The sequence below is a fragment of the Crocodylus siamensis genome, chromosome 8 (genome assembly GCF_052110815.1).
Source record: "Crocodylus siamensis isolate JL-2025a chromosome 8, ASM5211081v1, whole genome shotgun sequence".
NCBI classification, from domain to species: domain Eukaryota; kingdom Metazoa; phylum Chordata; order Crocodylia; family Crocodylidae; genus Crocodylus; species Crocodylus siamensis.
Genome location: NC_143402.1, coordinates 16,992,257 through 17,010,566, shown reverse-complemented (window position 1 = coordinate 17,010,566; position 18,310 = coordinate 16,992,257). Strand labels below are relative to the sequence as shown.

At 45.3% G+C, this 18,310-nt stretch overlaps 1 non-coding gene across 1 annotated transcript; it reads left to right on the top strand.

The window, feature by feature from the left end:
- Nucleotides 1-16,303: 16,303 nt before the first annotated feature.
- TRNAL-CAA (transfer RNA leucine (anticodon CAA)) lies at nucleotides 16,304-16,416 on the top strand. Its single transcript has 2 exons — nucleotides 16,304-16,341; nucleotides 16,371-16,416. It is a non-coding gene; the product is annotated as a tRNA-Leu (tRNA).
- Nucleotides 16,417-18,310: the final 1,894 nt, after the last annotated feature.

Sequence of the window (18,310 nt, the reverse complement as noted above, 5' to 3'; positions counted from 1 at the left end):
AGACATCCTGTTATTTCATGACAGCTATCATTTGGAACCGGGTCTAGTTTCTTGGCCTGAACTGATTGTTCCCATACTGGACATGCATGCTCTGCAAGGGAGTAACACAAGGCTATAGCAGTGGTTCGTAATGTAGCGGGGTTCGCTCCCCACTTTGAGGTGACTGACTTTCAAAGTATGTTGTTGTGGGCGCTGATTTTACCTTTTATCTTTTCCACATGTGCTTTGAAGGTAAGTATTTGGTGCAATGTAACCCCCAAGTCCACCGGGTTCAGGTGTTCAGTCAGTGCAATTCCATTCCAGGTGATGTTTCATTTCTGCTTGGCTTCTCTGTGGTGCAGGTGAAAGGCTGTAACCTGCGTCTTGGCTGGGTTGGTGCAAAGCTGGGTCTCTGAAGGACAGAGCTTGCTTTGCAGGGGTCTTGGATGCAGGGGCATTCCAGGCAGAGAGCAACAGCAGTCCCCCTGCCTCCCATCCAGTTCAGGGGGGAGCAACGAGGAGACTTCGTTCTCATTTGTGTTGTGCCTTGTCTACGGATTAGAAAAGGACTTCAGTCTTTGGAGCCATCTTCATGTCCCATTTCCCAAACAGCGATTGATAAGCACATTCAGAAAACTGTGGTTTAAAGAGGTAGCCTGCGGGTGGGGGGGGGGGGAGTCTGCCCGGCTGCAGCATGCCATACTCCTGCCACCTTTCTTGGGAGCACTCGGTGTTTTACACTTCCCCACTTCTGGAGCCACGGTACCATTTGAATCCCTGACAGACTGTACCCAGAAGGGACTCTAGATGTCAGTATAGCCAGGTAATTGAATCAGGCCTTTCCTCCTCTAATTCACAGGGCTTCTTTTGATGCTGTTCTTTCTGCTTTCTTTGCTCTCTTGCCTTGCAGCTGATTTCTGCTTTGGGTTTCAGAGTCGGAAGAGTGGTTCGTGCATCTGGAGGGAATACAGATGAAAGGAAACGGTGGTTTGAAACCCAGCTCTGGGAAGGGATAGATGAAGACTGATAAAACCCTCCACACCCCGCATATCCCAGTTTCCACTGGCACTGTAAAGAAGCTATGGATTCACCAGAGCACCCCAGGGGCAGGTCCAGAGTCTCACTGCTTTCTCCTTGGAGCTTGCCTTTTTAAAGGGCCGCTGCTCAGTCCACGTCCTGTTTGCCAGCTTCCTAGACTCTCCCCCTTCCTGAATGTGCTACAGGATCTTGGGTCTGTTTCATTCTGGTTGTGGTCTGGAGGCTCGGGGACTTGCCCGTTTACAACCCAAACCAGCTGCCTTCAGCCAGGAAGGGTCCCGTCCGGGTGAAATAGATGGAGGCTCGGTCAGCTTCCTAGTGGTTGTAAGTGCAAACGTTCTCCGGGCGAACAGGTCTGCTTCTGCCTGGCTGAGATCAGCTGAATGCAAAACATCTTGGGTACACACAAGGAACTTTGCTACTGTTTGAACTGATGCTCACAGGCATTTTATTAGGACTTCAAGAGCCATTTGCTTGGCTAGAAAATTGAAGTATAGTACAGTACAGTATGTTCAGTTTTAAACCGTCATGTCAAAAACAGCTTGAGGACCGATTCTTAAAAGTCAGTTGCTTTCTGCATTTGAATGAGGTGGCGGATTCATGGAGCAACAGGATCTGTGGCCTTCAAATTTGGCAATATAAATTACTGGGCTCCAGCGATACATCATTCATGGTGTGAGGGCTCCCACTGTGAGTCGATCTGCCTTATTGCTGAGCAGACTGTATCTCTGCTTGAGACCAGTCCCAGTGAAGTAAGCATGGAGCACTTTTCTCAGCATAAGGATCTGGAGATGAGTTTGCCTGCCTCAGGAGGAAGACACTAGAGACATCCTGGCTTCCCTCACAAGCAGGAAGAGGCTGCTAGAAATGCATCATATTTTGATGGAGGTCTCTATTAGCAAAGGCAAGTTGGGAAGTATCAGCTCTTTTCCAGGGGGGACTCCATACCTGAGTGTTATTACTCCTCAGAAATTGTCTATCAAATCCTTGTGAATTATTTACATTTGGTGAATATTCAAAAGGCTTTGAAAACTGATTTCCATAAGGCCAAGGATTATGGTGTCAGAGATTATTTTGCTCTTTCTAGGAAATGGGAAAGAACGGGGGAACCAGAACTCAACCACAGGCTTTCTTCTGCTTGATGGATTTTCCCTTTTGGGGATGGGTCTTGTTGAGTATAGAGGTCCAGGCTTAATCAGCCTTAAAGTACTGATTCACACTCATTGCTCCCTTGCAGCAAATCTGTGTAATCAGTAGAGATGACTGAGGAAGGAAGTTTTCTCCCCCTTTCTATAGACCATTTTTACCTTTTTGACAAAAGAATTCAAAACCCAACATTTTCTGTTCAAATCCCTCAGCTTGCTTTGGCCTCCTTGGCTGGACTTCATCTCCCAAATAGTTGCAGATTTCCTGCTTTGCTGGGATACCTTGATGCCTCCACAAAGAAATAATCCAGCCAGGGGATTTAGCCTGTAGAGGCGCATAGGGCACCTAAGCTCCAACTCTCATCTGCATTTTTGGATGTTCTTTCTTCATAGGAAAATTGAAACTTTCTATGAAAAAACAGATGCTTTTCATGAAACCTTTTATTTCAGTAACCCAGCTTTCTACTGGAAACAGCTTTGACAGAACATTTGACTCACTCGTAGGGCTGTGTGAAATCCCACTTAAATTTATCTCCTGGGCTGTGTATTTGTACCAGCTGGCTAAGGGACACCATCCACGGGCCTCAGGCACCTCACACAATTACAGACTATATGTTCCCTTCAAAACGTACCCATTCTGAAGTGGAAATGGCCCAGGTAAGATCATTTACAGTGATGTACCCCCACAAGCTTCTATAATGGGCTGGATAATTTGTAGGGCCATGCAAAGCTGTGGTTACTGATTCAATTTGGCCCACTTTGGTGGCTGAATCTTCTGGGTACCCCCCCCATGGGACGCTCCAACCACCCCAGGATCACAGCGATTATGAGCCGTGCCTGGTACCTCAAGGTATGTAGAAAAATCATTTAAAGCTGTGTCTGTGGCTGAATTGCTGATTCTCCAAATCAGCATTGAATCTTCAGATTTGGATTTAGCCGAATGGAATTGGGACAGTGATCTGAATCAACGAATCAAATCACTGTTCCTGATTTGGGCCGAATCCGAATCGAATATGGCCTGTTTCGCACACCACAAATAATTTGATGTCCTTTGACAGCATTTGTAGCAAGATAAAATAGGATAATAAAGGGGATCAGATTTCATGCTTCAGGGTGTCAGGAGATTGAGTAAAGATTAGATCCCAAAGAAAATACCATCTACTGACCTCCCACATATGCTTGTATACCACTGACTTCTTGTGGCAAGGGTGTTTTCCTTCCTCTGAAGCATGAAGTGTTATGATTGCTACCAACCTGCGTAGAACAACGACCTTGCATGAGACGTCAGTGACCAGAGGAAGGAAGGGGTACTCCATCTTGTCTCTGTCTGTTGGGGCATTTGGACTCCACCTATCCCTCCAGTGTTTTGGTACTTGATACCTTTATGGCCATATCTGCATCCTAAGCCTTCCACGCCCAGCCTTAGCACCTTCAAGCATGCCACACCACACCACGTGGACTGCTTCCTAAGCTGGGAGCAGGGTGGGCAGGTCCCGGCAGGCTAACTAGTCCCCTGGCAGTATCACTTGTATGTGGCCCTATAGTTTCCACTTTAGGAAGCAGCCAATTTGGAGAAACGCAGCATGCTGGCAGGTGCTGCTATTAGGCATAATAAGCTTACTGTGTAGACATGACCTGTATCTGTTAGCTCTCCACTGGTCACGATTCTGCCAAGGCCTTTTGCTTTCTCGCCGTTGCCCTTCCAGAGACTTTGGCTTTTTATTTTAGAATCGCTGGCACTCAGGTACTGCCAGGAAAGAACTTCCTTAACCCTATGATCATTTAGCTTGGCTGCATATAAAATATGTCAATACCGTAGCGCACGCTGAAGCACTTAGCCGACAGTTGCTTTTCTGAACAGATGGGACCTTCAGCCTCCTTTGAGCTCCTGCTGCTACTGCTAATGCAAAATGCATTTGTGTGTCATGTCATGAAATGAGAACTTCCAGCACTGAAGGGAGCTGCTTGGAGAGGAACTGAATCACCTGAATGCCAGACTCTGCTACACAGCATTATGGAAGTGGTGATGTAACTTCTGATAAGAAGGAAACTTTTCCCATCACATTAAGCCAAATGCACAGTTATAACAAGTAAGGCTCCACTTCCCTTGAAGGCCTGGCAACCAGACAATATAGCATATTTTAAACAGATTAGCAGCAATCCTCCTGCCTCGATCAGGCAAAGGTCCATTGTTGGATTCAGATGATACAAATATAAACAATTGTGCTATACAAAAGGCAGAATCGTTCAACAGATATTTCTGTGCAGTGTCTAGAATGAAGCGAGAAGATCTATCCATCCGATATAATATTTTTGGAGGAATTAGCCATTAATCATGTATGCTAAAGGAAGAGATGAGGCACCATCTGATACAATTAAGCATTTTCAAGTCAACAGGCCCAGGAGAACACACACCCAAGAGACTTAAAAGAGCTGGCTAAAGAGACCCCAGAACCACTCGGTGTAGTTTTAACAAGTGTTGGGAAACAGAAAAATCCCAAAGGAATGGCATTGCCATTCCCACGTTGCAATGGGGCAAAAGGAGAACACACAGGGAACTCTGGACTGACACCAGGCCCAGGTAGAAGAATGGCCAGTTCATTGGCAACTTTGTCAACAAAGAGTAAGAGGCTAAAGATAACTGATGCCAGCCAGCAGGCTTTCATGGAAGGTCTTGTCAAACTAACCTGCCTTCTTTTTTTATCAAGATGATGGATTAATAATGGCAACTGTGCTGTCAGGAAACTTCAATTTCTCCAAGGAATTTTATATGGTATTACATGACATTATGATTAAAAATGTAAATGACATGGAATTAACAGGGGAGACATTTGATGGATTAAACAATGGCCCACTGACAAATCTTAAAATGTTGTTTGTTGATGGTGTTTCCGGGGGGGGGGGTCCCTCAGGGGCTAGTTCTTGGCCCAGTGATGTTTAAGATTTTAATCAGTTATCTGGACAATAATATATAAAGCTTTGCTGGCAAGGTTTAGAGATGGAGCTGTAAAAAATGAGGATAGGCTATTGCAACAGACTTATCTGAATTGCCTGGTTAAATGGTAACCAATAGAATAATAATTCAATAGGCCATCTTTAAGATAGCTAAATGTAAGGTCTGGCTGAGAATAAAATTGGAGGGTGGGGGGCATCTTAGCTAATTGATAATAGTGATTCAGAGAAGCATGTTGGGGCCATCTTAGCTAATTGTCTCAGTATGAGCCCGCAGTGGGGTGCACTGGCAGATTGGATGATGCTCCAGAGGCGAGTTCAAATTCTGCTCTGGATTCTTGCCAAAAACTACCTCCAGCTGTGAGTCGGTCATTTAGCTGAAAATCAAAGACAAGTGGACGTGATGCTGACCACATAACTCCTCTATATGCTGCTGGCCACAGAAATTGGTGCGTCTTAACCATACTAGACGAATGGGCCATTAGACTTGGGCCACCTTTGACTTGATCTCTAGAAACCACGTTCTGAGAGCAACAACTAACAGGATGCATAAAGGAGATAATCTCACAGAAATAGGGAAGCGGGTACACCAGTGGTTTCCAACCTTTTTGTCGTGAAGGTCACTTTTTGGCACCTCAGGATTTACTGTGCCCCAGGCCCAGTCCTGCCCCTGCCTCCCGGACAAGCCACCGGGGCTCTGACCCCCCTCATCCCGCCTGGCCTGGGCGGCAGGGGGCATGGCTCAGCCCAGCCATGTGCATCCTGCCATTCCTGATCGTGGAGCCTCTGACAGACTGAGATGGACTGGCAGAGGCTCCATAAATCGATCAAGATCGACTGGTTGGTGACCACTGGGCACAGTGCTGGTAAGACTGCTGCTGGAATACTTCCTCCAGTTTTGCTGTCCATGTGTCAGCAGAAAAGTGGAAATATGGGAGACAGTTCAAAGAACTGCCTCAAAAGTGATAGGCAGATCAGAAAACAAGTTTTACAATGGGAGGCTTGAAGACCTCTTCTTACTCAGTTTACAGAAGAGGTGGAGAGGTGACCTGATCACAGCATGTAGGTATTTACAAAAAAATCCGATAGTCAGGGGGTCTTTCATTTGAACTAAGGCACAACCGCATGTAATGGCTAGAAGCTGAGTTTAGACAATTCAGCCTTGAATAAAATGCAGTTTCATAACAATGAGAGTACTTAGATACTGGAAACATGTAGGAAGGCAAATAGTGGATTTACAGCCTTTAGGAGAAGACTAAACAGGTTTCCAAGGCTTTGGCTACATGCAGAGATACCTGGCCTATTTGAGAGAGGTCTCATACTGGAAGGGTTACAACTGTATAAACACTGGCTGCCTTTTGACCTAATTAGCCTCTCAGGGGCTAATTAGAAGTATATGAATTAATGCAGTTATACTCTTTCTAGGATGTGAGCTGACATTGTGTCATGTGGACATACCCAGAAGACCATGCTCTTTAGGAACATGAACATTTTAATCACATGGCTCAGCCCAATCAAAGTGAGAGAGGAAACAGTTTTTTGTATCTGAGTTCTTTGATTCTGGGGCTTTTATAAAAACTGGGGATAGCTAGCTAGCTAGATAAGTAGAGAGGCAGATGGATGCACATTCATTAAAATGCTAGTCAGTTGCTTAGTTCTTTTAATATTAACAAAGTAATCTAATTTACTGATGAATCTAAGGAACTAAAGCCACACAATAAGATTTGCAACTTGGAATAAAAGCAGAGTCTGATTGAAATGTCAGCCCCATCTCTGAGTGAGGATTTAATAACTTTTATGAGTGATCCTGTCACAGCAAACCTCAACACTTGAATGGAGTGACTCAGTGAGAGCCCGTTAGCAATGATACATACCAAAGAGGAACACAATGAGCTTTCTACCCCTTCCTGACTTCTCTTAAAAGCTAATCTGTTGTGGAAACCTTTTCTTTTTTCCCTGCAAGTTTTTTTTAATTTCCTTTCCAGTAGGTTACAATAGTTCAGGACAGAGAGTGAGGAGAACATGAGATGCACATATCTTGTTTCCTTCTTGTACTCCTGTTGCAAGCAGTGAAGGGGTATGTAGCTCCAAATAGGGCTAGGACATGGGGGTGGCATGTTGTGGAGGTCTGGCAGAAAGGAGTGGAAAATCCTGTCTATATGTTTTCCCACAACAAGGCAGTGTCACAAAAGTGCTTACTGTCTGCAGGTTACAGCTGGCTGCAGCAGATTCAACCTGCTAATGATGCCTGATGTCATGGTGTTTGCAGTCTCTGGGGGAATGAGGATTATCTTGTCTTTTTTTACTGGAGGTACAGGAAGGACTGTTTCATTATCAGTGAAATTAATATGCCATTATGGTACCATGTGCACATCCAAATGCAATGGACTGGGGCATGGCACACTGAGATGAAGGCTGGGTTGGTTGTGTATACTGTGTAGCTTCTTCAAAGGAATATTGCGCCAATTTGAACACTACACTCTTTGGAGACACCTGCTGCCCTGAGGCCAGAGCAGTCAGGCCAATGTTGTACAATCGCATATGGGCTCTGAAAGCCCCTTTGGCACTTGGTCTGTATGACATCAGGACACTCTCACGTCTCATGTGACTGGAGCTCAGTTACAATTGGGAACCTAATTTGCAACCTGTCATCTTCTCTGTTTGCGAGTTGCTGATGGGTGTATTTGAGCTATTTGCATTGGACATGCATAGTAGGTCATATGGCCGATTTTGATCCCTGGATGAAAACACGATCCTTTGGAGCATGTTTCCTGTGTGAGCTCCTGTGATCCTGAGGGTGGAATGTGCTTTTCCTCAATGTTTTGTAACGCTTGTTTAAAAGTTGCCACTGCCATGACCATTCCTGCTGAAATACTTACCCACTGGTGTGGTCCAGGGGAAGTGGAGACCCTTCTAAACAAAACTCAGTTCAACGTGCAAAAGGATATTTGTGGACAATGTTTTGCCTTGTTTGTCGAGAGCTAATCAAGATTATTGCTGACCTTTAATCTATGGCCCTTGTGTCCCCTTCTGGGAAATTTGAATGGCTAATCACAGCAGCTTTTGTCTGTTTTACCCATCTTCGCTTCTCATGCTCAGACTAAGGCATCTGGATTATCAAATCATGATCAGCATTCACTACACTTGGCAGGCTGCTGTCTCCTTTTCTGTCAGCATGAACCTAGACCACACTTGCTCCTGGCTCCCCTCAGATGGCATTGAGAGGGCTCTGGGTCCTCACTATATAGAGCAGCATTGTTTTGTGCACTTCCTTATGCCAAGCAGGATGACTAGGCCCATAGAAAGGGAAATTTAGACAGATAATCCTGTGGTTGCTGTAATGCATTTAAGTAAGCACAGATATTGGAGTCATCCTGGATAGAAAATTTTCCTCGGGCCTTTATCCAAGCAGGGTAAACAAGGCAGAGAAATGAATAAATGAAATAAACAGCCAAGCAGAATAACAAGAGTGGATGTAGTATTTAGTTAAACAAAGAGGACGCATGGAGCAACACACTCCACTGGAACAGGCCTGTGCTAAACGATTAAACCAGACAAATCTGACTGTTGGCACGACAGTGCAGATAACATCAAAGTACACATTACTTGCCTCACTCAGAGGATAGTAAAAATGTACAAGGTATTTATGGGGCTGCGTTTGCCAATGACAGAATCCAGCTTAGCTGGCTGACATCTCCTTAATGCCTGCTGATTTCCAGCAGAGACCAGCATTACCCGTCATCAGGGCAGATTACCCATACAATCCCAGGAAGACCTGCACGTCTGTCCTTGAAAACATGAAAATGGATGTTTGCTAGGACTGAGTTTAGAAGTCTTTTATCAGTGTTTGCACGGTTGTACTTTGCAGTGAGATATTTTGGCCAGGTGGTGGAGGGTGTCTGACAGCACAGGGCTTGGTGGATGCTTCTACCTGACTTCAGATTGACATGGCTAACTACAGCTCCCTGCACAATACTGCTCATAATAAGACTAATCCACAAGCAGGAGGCAGCACTTCAGAAAGGATGTTCTTTGGGACTAGGTGCTTGTCCATTTGCTTGCTTTATGGTCTGGGTTTCTGCTAAACCAAAGGGAGAAAACGGGGGGGAGGGAGGGGTTGCCTCTAGCAGATGTCTTTAAATCAGAGATCAGCGCAATCCAACTCCCTCCGCCCTCCCCCCCAGTGCAATTTCAATCAAACTCTGAAGGGTTTGAAATGTGGCTCATGCGCTGCATTTTTGCTGCTGGAGTCTTTTACTTTCAGATTGATCATTTGTTTCACATTTTCCTTTGGGGGAATCCTTTGGCAATTTTACAGTGTCTGCCCCAAAGCTTTCACACTGATGAGAGAAAAACTAATCCAACACAACAGGCTTTAAACGAAGAGCCCAGATCAGAGCTATGTCTTTACCTCATTCCTATACTGGGTGAGATACCACTCTTGAGTTAGGACATTATGTGCTTGCTTTGACCATTATTAATGCACTTTTCAAGCCCTATTGCTACCTGCAGTGCCCATGACTGAAAAAGGGCTTCTTGAAATGAGAGCTATTCATTGCTCTGCGATGAGGTTCTGGGATCAGATATCCCAACACATTTTGTGTCATCTTGGTTGTAAAATCGGGGCCACGGTAGTGACTCATTGAGTTTAGACATTACTTTCTGGGCTGCCAATATCAAGCAGGGACCAGCACTGCAGGGTAATGGCCTTAAGCTGCAGCAGAGGAAATTTAGGTCAGAGATTAGGAGGAATTTCTGACTATGAGGGTGGTCAAGCATTAGAACGGGCTACTTAGAGAAAACATAGACTCTCCGTCCTTGGAAGTTTTCAAGAGCAGGTTAGACCAACACCTGGCTGGGATGATTTAGTCAAGGGCTTGGACTAGATGACCTTGTGAGGTCCCTTCTAGCCCTACTTCCCTATGACTTAGTCTCATCACAAAATATATATAAAGTATCTGAGTTAATGCAGATATCTGAATTAAAGCAGATAGGTCATGTTGCTTCTAATAGAATTACCTTGTAATTACAGCAAATAGTACAGGGTATTTCTGGGTAATACAAACTGGTATCAAACCTCTTCCTCCTCTGTAAGTTTACAGTGCCATAAACAATGGCGATGGTTTGCTATAAATGAATATGTATGTACTGCATGATATTTGGTAATAAACTGCTATCCAGAGGTAGACTGAAGAATATAATTGTTCTAAACCACCAGATGGTGCATCTCCGGTGGTGTGGACACACAGCATCGTAGACAGAGCTACAGGCATCACTTTGCCTGCCTCAGCAAGCACCGAACCCCAGGCTAATCTTGTCCTATACATGCTTGTCTTGAAGGTATGAGCTATGCCGTAACTCCCTTAACTGGAAAATTATTTCACCGACTATGCTTGTCAAACTATACAACTTAATTTTACCTCACGGCTGTTTGGGATCCGAGTTGCTGTTAAAACTCAGTATGAAATAACATTGGGGATTGGATTATGAGCAGCTTTTCCCTTACACAGAAGCAGAGGTTCTAGGTATGGAAATGTTATCAGTGTCCTTGTAGTCTCTCTGCTCACTGTAACGTAGACGTAGACCACCTCTACCAGAGAGTTTATCTCCAGCCTTAGTTTACTTGCTGTCCTTTCATGGCAAAATTCTCAACTCTAGTCCACATCTTGCATCTGCTATTCCTCTCCACTCATGCAGCAGCCAATGGGAGCTCCATGCATCAGTCCAAATAGTCGAATCCAAGCTGCCATGAGGAGTTTAGAAGACAAGGCAGCCAGCTCCTGGGCCTCCACTGACTGCAGTGACAGGCCATGTTCTCTTCCTGGCGGCTGTATGGATTTCCATGCACCCTCTCGGAAGACCAGATGCCATTGTGTGATTTTTGCCTGCATTGCCTCATCAGTTCAAGGCAACCAAATACTAGTTTCCTCTGGAAAACCTGTGCTTGGCTCTGCAGCAGATATAATTCAAGGGTAAATAGGAAAGCTTTAACAACACAATGTAACTGTGTCAAAAAAATGAAATGAGAGTCTCCAGTGCATTGTGCCAGCTTTCCTCTGGTATAACTCCACTTATATCTGCTTGGGTTTGTAAAATATTTGGCAGAGCAAACCATTTCTCTATCCTGTGTGTATACGGCACCTACTGGGGTGGGGCGAAGACCATGAGATGCTATTGCAGAAAGAGCATTTGGGAATTTTGTGGGTTTTGTGGCAGGGGAGTGTTGTAAGGAGGGCTTTAAGGAAGGGGATAATGATGTAGCTTTGTAGGTGCTTATGTGGACCTCTTCCCCCAAAAGAGGGGCAGCATTGGAGAAGGCATGAAGGGGCTTGTTTGGAAATGTCATGAGTGGTTGAAGAAGACTGGCCTCGCCGGCAGCATTGACATCCCCAGAGGGTGTGAGGAATGACTGGTAGGATGGGAGTAGGCTGTGAAGGACCTCAGAAGTCAAGACACTGTTTGTAGCTGGTGGTGTTCTTGGCGTGCCAGGCTGTAGCTGTTTTATTTTCCTCACTAGGCCAAGGAGGCACGAACACAATGCAGGACTGCTTTCTGACTGAGTGACTGCACACCAGCACATCCCTGGTTCTTCACTGTCCTCTTCTTTCTTCCTCCATGAGAACCTGCAAGCTTGGCGGGGCACTTTACTGCACAGGAGGTGGGGCAGCGATGACTATGCTGATCTATACCTGGCTCTCATGCTTTGCTGGAAAAGATCCCAAACCCGTAAGGCAACCAAGAAGGAAGAAGATTCTCCAGTTCTGAACCAAGATTAGGTAGAATAGGCTGGCTTGTAGCGTGGCCTTCTCCATGAACTGAAAATAAGGTTGGTTGCAAGGGGTGGACAGACTGCGCTGCAGCATTGTGGAGTCCTGAACTGATGATCTCCAGGGTGGTTGCAGGGTCTCGGGAATGTCAGGACTGCCTACCGAGCACGGTTCTCTTGTTACCACAGAGGATTTCATCAGTGGCAGTAAAATACAAAGTTCAATGAAAGCCATGTTCTGGACTTATAACACAGATGTATGTCTTTAACGCTTGTAGTGGAACAAGCTTCCATGTTTTCATTTATGTTATTGTAGCATCCTACAGATCATGATTTGTAACCATTGACATGCCTGTCAGAGCAAAACCCACATTTAGTGGTGCATAAGACCTAGCATTAGAAGAGATTATTATTGTCTAGTCATATAGCACTTCTGATTAAGTATGTGACAGAGCTCTGTGCTGTTTGTGGATGCCGGGAGTGGCATAACTGGCATCCTTCAAATCTAGACCAAAACGTCAGGTTGCCAAAGTTTCTGCCAGAGGTCTGCTACATTAGGAAGAAGTCCTAATGCTTGGCAAAGGAGAACCTCTGGAGGTACCTGCAGACAACCAAATGTCATCGTTCATCTTGAGTTCGGGTTAATAAGTATTGAACAAATGGTGCAGAATTAATAACTTTGTAGGGATGACACAGCTAACAAGTGTGAGATGAGCTGTCCAAAAACCAGAGGGACTTCTTCATTCTTTGCGAATTTGTCGAAGTAGCACTTCCATATTTTACAGGCTCTGGACTCTGTCTCTGTTTTATAGCCTACAAAAGAAAGCAGTGACATTTTTATGTGGCTTTAAACAATCACATATTGTAATGGATATTAGAAAAGTTCAATATCTCCTGGAGTGGGAAAACTGAACCTCATAAACCTTTCAGTTCTGGGCACTGCAGTTATTAGAAACACACTAACCTGCTGGAGCTGAGAGAAGAGCAACAGGAATCAGTCTGTAAGGGACCAGGAAGAGTGAAAAATCCTATAGTAAATATGTATAGTTTGGATAAACACCAACTAATCAGTGTTTATTGGAGGGATATAATTGTCATCGGAAAATATTTGAAAGTGTAAACGCTTAGCAGGAAGTTGAGTAAGTATAACTGTGACAAATGAAGGAAGCTCTGAGCCACTTCCTGACTGCGGAGCGATCTCCCGCAGGTGGGAACGGAGACCCTGCCGCCTGGAACGCCTAGAGCCAGGCTGGACAGAGCACTAGCAAACGTGCTGCGTGCAGTGACTCTGCACAGGCGCTAGCTATGGACTTGCTTTACTAAACCTCCCCATCAGTATTTGATGGAAAAAAAAAAAAGAATCTGGCCTTATATTTAACAACTGTGTTTTAGATGGAGTCTGGACCCCTGAGAGCTGCCTCTTAATGAGTCTCTGCTGAAGGGCCTTCTTTCCAAGCCTGGCAGTTTGCATAGTCTTTGTAGAAGCAGGGAAGAATCCCTGCTTTTTCCCTTAGGGAGTGGATTTAGCTACCTGGCTGCCTGGTCACTCGCAAGGCTTCTCTTTTGCAAACAGGAGCATGACTGTGTGGACCAGTCATTGTGTACTGATTTTGATTTTTGACTCCCACTTCCCCAGTTCTGCCGGCATGCCAGATTGTAACTCCAGCAACTGGTAGCTTCGCCCATTGGCTCCTCAGCCCAGCATATACACCAAATAACTCAACCTGCGGTTCCCCTCGACTGAACAGGATTGCTATTGCAACTACACATCATCAGTAGGGTAAAGCTAACTTGTCCCACGATGGGCTAACCCTAGCCCATGTTCCCTATCAGTGGGTGAATAATCCAGTCCTTGGTGCATCCTGCTTCACAATGATGGGAAGAGCCGACATTGAAGGATCAAAAAGTGACATCGCTATGAATGCTTGGCTGCCACAAGCCATTTATCCCTGTGGTAACTTTTCTGACACCTCCTGCTTAAAACCCAAAAAGTCAGAAGGATCATGAGGTCCTGCTTTCAGGGTCTGTCGTCATACTGAAAATCAAGATCAAGCGAGTTTTTGCCCCCTGGGAGGTTTCTGTCCTTCCTGAGCTCAACTTAGGACATCTGCTTTATGGTTTGTTAGGTGTGCCACCCCAGTCAAACTCCCCACCTGACACTGGCCCTGGAGCAGTTTACACCCAGCATGTGCTGGGTGCTTGGAGCCATCAGGGCATGCCCCCCTGCCTCACCGGGTAAGTGAAAAAATGATCCGTGACCAGGCTGCAGGCCGCATTTCAGTTGGGAATATGAAAGCCATTCCACTGTGAGAGTATCAGTTCTCAGTGTGCATCCTTTCCTTCAGCTGTGCCCATGGCCCCTCTCATTTTTTCTGCTGTTGTGCATTAAGCTTCAGTGAGTTCAGTGGTTTAAGTGATTTCACTGCACTAGCCTCCCTAAACCCGTGGGCTCGCATACACCAATCTCTTTCTGTTCCTGCACTGCAACTCAGCTGGCCAGGGAGAAGTTAAAGAGGCTTAATGACATTTAAAAGCAGCAGATGCCTTTTCAAATATAGCTGAAAGGCGGCAAATGGGCTGTTCTTGATGCTCATTTGCTTGACTCACTTTACATGCTTTAGTTGTCCATGTTCACAATGAGCAGGAGACCTTAACAATAATGGGGCAATGCTATAAAATAAATGCACCAGACCAGATTCTCATTTATATTGTTGTCCCGTTGCACTGCTTTGAGCTGGAGAACAGCCTGGACTGGCCAGTGTGGAATTCCCCAGGCATAAAAGACTCCACGGGTGCACAGCTGACCCGGGTAATTGCTGAACCTCCACACTCAGCCATAGAGGGCACGTTAGGGCAAGAGCGTGCAGTGCTTTGACTATGCTCAGGTCACAGATAGACTTTTAGGAACCATGGCGACTTAGCAAAATTGAGACTGCTCCATGGCTCTTCTTAACTGTGCCAGAAGAGCGTATATCTTCCTTGAAGATCTGAGAGTCAGCTTTCTGACAAAACGCAGACACTGTAAAAATTTGGCACAGCAGGGAATTTCAGTTGTGGAATATCTGGGGTGCTCTTTAAGTAAATGTGGATGATAATAGTCAATAATAATAGTAATAATATAACCACTTTGCTGTAGGGCTGTCTTGGTTGTCCTGTGCCCAGTGTACTTGCATCTCTCTGAGATACTTCTAAGATGCCTGTCCTTATAGCTGGTATCTACGAACCAGAGATTAGAAGGACTGAAAAGCTGTAGTTTGAGTCTTGCTATGGCATTTTCCTGGCTTTTATTTTCTATTACACTCTCCCCCAAGAGACCAAAGTTACAAGACCAAAGGAATTTTTCTGGGTGGTTATACAGTCAACTCCCTGAGGGATTGTGCTATCAGTGAAATGGCCCTCTCTTAACAAAGGGTTTCCCTTATTTTCTGCAATATGAGGATCAGCCCACTTGCATGGGAATAAAAAATGAGAATGAAAATGTCTCAGGGGTTTCAGTGAGATGATTTCATTGGTAATGTAAAGTTTCCAGGAAGCACATAGATTCAGTTTCTTGGGAAGTAAATGTCCTCTGCTGTGTGTTTGTCTAACACACAGAATCATAGAAAATGAGGGTCAGAAGGGACCTCAGGAGATCTCCAATCCCCTGCTCAAAGCAGGACCATCCCCAACTAGGTCATCCCAGCCAAGGGTTTGTCTAGCCAGGTCTTACAAACCTCCAAGCATGGAGACTCTGCCACCTTTCAGGGTAGCCTGTTCCAGTGCTTTACTACCCTCCGTGTCAGAAAGTTATTCCTCATATCTAACTTAAACTTCCCTTGCGCAATTTGAGACCATTTCTGCTTGTTCTATCATAGCATACAGAACAGTAGGGCCTGGATCTCATTTAAAATAATGAAAATAATCTAAACTAGATAAGCTAGTCATCAAAAAATAATTTGCTTGACAAATACAGGATCTGATTGATAAGATCATTTGTTGGACCAACTACGCAGCCAGGACAGATGTTAGATGAGCTTTTGGGCACAAAATGCCAACATTTGCCGAACAGCATTCCTGACTATACAGTGGGTCCAATAAAAGATATTAGCAAACAACTCCTGCTTCTTCTATATTACCTGAACCATCATGGCTACAACACTGCTAGTTAAGACATGCAGGCTGTCACCTGCATTCCTAATAGTCTGTGAGGAGACTGAACAATGCAGTGAACTGCTGAAGTGAGTGTGTATTTCAGCTTGTGGATGCTTACGACACAATTGTGACTTTTCTGGAGTATTAACTATTCATGCTTGTGTACTTTGCTTTGGGTGCTTGAGGTAAAATATGTGCTGGCAATGTAAACTATTCCTTTAATTCCTGCCCCCACCTTCCCAGCATATAGTCCTTGTCCTATTGGGTCCCATGGGGAGGATGCCATCATGGTGTCAGGATGGCCGAGTGGTCTAAGGCGCCAGACTCAAGGCACAGCCGCCTTCCCACGCCAGTGAGTGTTCTGGTCTCCGTATAGAGGCGTGGGTTCAAATCCCACTCCTGACATGCATTTTTCCACAAGAGAGGGGATCCTTGTGGTCACCTACAGATTCATTGGGGGGCACACCTAGGAACCGGAGATGCTCTGTTCGCCAGGGCACCTCGTGGGGTAGCAAGGAACAATGGTCGCAAACTGACAGATTTAGGCTGGGCGTCAGGAAGACCTTCTTTCTTCCCGGTGAGGGTGGCCAGAATCTGGACTGGGCTTCCAAGGGAGGTGGTGCTTTCCCCTGCCTTGGGGGTGTTTGAGAGAAGGCTGGACAGGCACCTGGCTGGGGTCATCTGGCCCCAGTGCTCTCAGTGCCTAAGCAGGCAGTCAGACTCGATGGTCTGTTCAGGTCCCTTCTGACCCTAGCAGCCTAGCTTTCTGGCTCTCATCAGGTTAATGTAAGATCCTTTCGATCCAGCAGTCTAGTGCCATCTAGTATGTAGAAGCTTTTGTCCCAGTGTCCGTGTTTCCATTGGGAATGAATTGATGCTTCTCAGTCACTCCCTCTTAAAGTCCCCCTGGAAGAAAAGGCAAAAAATTCTGAACTCTTTTTGCCTCCTTGTTATATTTAGTCCCCACTCCTTAATCAAGTCCCATTTTTTAATTTTTTTGACTAACTTTTACATCAAGATAATTCACCTAAGAGAAAAATGGATTTATTCTAAGTATTGCATCAGGGAATTAAGAGAACAATGACTGTTTTTGATGCTGGTGTGTTCTCCCAACTGCTAATGCAGCCAAGCTGCTGTGCGAGCAAAGTGTAAATACTAGAAACCTCTTTAGTCGGGGACATTTACAATATTTACCAAATTCTCCTCCAGCTACTTCCAACTATTTGTTCAATAACCAAAGTCACCTTTTATGGACCTGGACACAGCTGGGTTTGCAGTACCATGGGGTGATCTGTGGGAAGAAGCAGTCATACAGCTAGGCCAGCAGAAGCCCAGAGAAGCAGGGAATAATATTGCCGTAAGCAGCCTGAGTGCATGCTCACTGAAGAGTTTTACCGCTGAAGTTAATGCATCCGCTTCACTTTTACCCTGAGGCCTGTTTGAACTCTTCTGTATAAAGTGAAACACGAAGCGGTAACTCCATGTCTTTGTTTCTCTATAGTTGTTGGAAGAACATGCTTGACCCCCAACCCCTCAACCCACCCTCACCTTGACAAAAATGACTGACAAGCAATCTGCAGGGTGCCCGAAGCAGTAAAAGGGCATCTGGGAACCATGGGCTTCAGGCAAATGAGGGAACTTAAGACTGCAGGAGAGGGTTTAACAGCGTTCTGTGTTGTTCAAACAGCTTGTGATGCACAAGCTGTTCATACCTTAATGAGAAGCGACCCAAGGAGCCAGCCGTTCAAAGAGCTCAGTGCTCCCCCTTCTGAAATCTGTGCCACTTATTTGGATACGTAAATAGGAGCTGCGCTCTTCGAGACAATCTCGCTGCTGGGGTAATGTCGCCAGGTAGCTGTGTTCTGCATTGTTTGAAGCGTCTTGGCCATGGCTGCCATGGCGTGAAGCAGCACCCGAGCAGTTTGGTACTTTGCTTTCCCCCCTTCTCGGGGAGACTTTTGTTTACTTATTTTTGCTCGTCTAAAAAAAAGTCACTCAGGCTGAAACGACATAGTGGCTTTTTGTGACTTCAATTTGAGTGAATAAGCACAGCACAATTACTAAATGCATTTAATACCTGCTTATTTGCATCCTTTCTCCATACATTTTGCATTGGTTAGGGTGCTTCATAGCCCTGTAGTGCACACAGTATATTAATAATTACTACCTGAAACACAGACGCTTCCAGCCAAGGAAGATCTGTCATCCAGTTAAGGTTCTTTGCATTAGTGCATGCTGCCCCTACCACAGTGTTTTAGCAACAATGGCTGCAAAACAGAGACAACAGGCTAAGTTTAGA